The following is a 1,180-nucleotide window of genomic DNA, read 5'->3' on the forward strand; positions in this document are numbered from 1 at the left end:
CCCTCCCACCTCGCGTGTACTGTAGGTTGTTTAACAGTATCCTTGGTCTCTATCCATTAGATGCCAGTATCACCTCCCTCACAATGTGTGACGATGAAAACTTTCTCCAGACATTGCCATATGTCCCCTGGGGGGCAAAAATTTTCCCCAGTTGACAACTCCTGCTTTAGACCCTCCCCTGTATCTCTCAATTGACTCAGAAAGATCTCCCTCAGCTGTGAGTCCAGAACACACTTATAATCATGAACTTCTTACCCTTTACTTCTCTTTCTTCCCCCGCTAGATTACAAGCCCCGTGAAGGCAGGATGCTTATCTCCCTATCTCACCCCTAGTCCGGTGCCTCATATACAATAGGCACTTGAGGTTTATTATCTGGATGTCTGGGAGCCAAGGATACCTGGGGATAGATGCTGGCTGGAATCAGACTCAGGTTGGCAGCATCTTTTAGAGCTGATCATTTGGATGGCTGGCTAGCTGGCCATGCCTATTACACAAGTTGGTCTGTTCACTCAATCTTTTCCGTCCCCATTCCATGGTATAGGCTCGTTCTCCCCCGACAACAGAGCTCTCAGTAAGTCGTGAGACAGGGCCGTGTTTTTCATGGTACATGCATACTAACAGGAAGTTTCCTAACATTATAGAGCAGTCTGCAATAAATCCAGACAGGAAGATGGTTGCTACTAACTGGGATAACTGTAGAGCATCTGAAACTTGAATTGGGCTTTAAAGAAAGGGGTGATTTGAAGAAGAGGAAGTAGGAGGGTAAGGGAGTAGTTAATTCCAAATGTTCAACGTGGGAAAACAGTATGAGCAATGTAGTAAGTTCGGGGAAAATATGATGTAGTTTGGAGGGTCAGCGTTATGAGGAAATGACCCAGGCAGGGAGGAACGGATGAAGAGACCCAGGTATGAAAATACACAAGGCATTTTTAACAATAGTTTGTAGATTTGTCTATTTGGTTATTGTTAGTTGCTATTGAGTCAAGTCAATGTGTTATAGAGTAGAACTGCTCCATAGGGTTTTCTTGGCTGTCATCCCAACAGAAGCAGATTTTCAGGACTTTCTTCTGCAGCACTGCTGGGTAAATTTGAATCACCAACCTTTAGGTTAGCAGATAAGTGCAAACCGTTTGTACCACCTATCTAGAATGGCTATTATGTAAAACATTTAAGTGTCCC

The sequence above is a fragment of the Trichechus manatus genome, unplaced genomic scaffold (assembly GCF_000243295.1).
Source record: "Trichechus manatus latirostris isolate Lorelei unplaced genomic scaffold, TriManLat1.0 scaffold00004, whole genome shotgun sequence".
In the NCBI taxonomy this organism is placed as follows: Eukaryota; Metazoa; Chordata; class Mammalia; order Sirenia; family Trichechidae; genus Trichechus; species Trichechus manatus.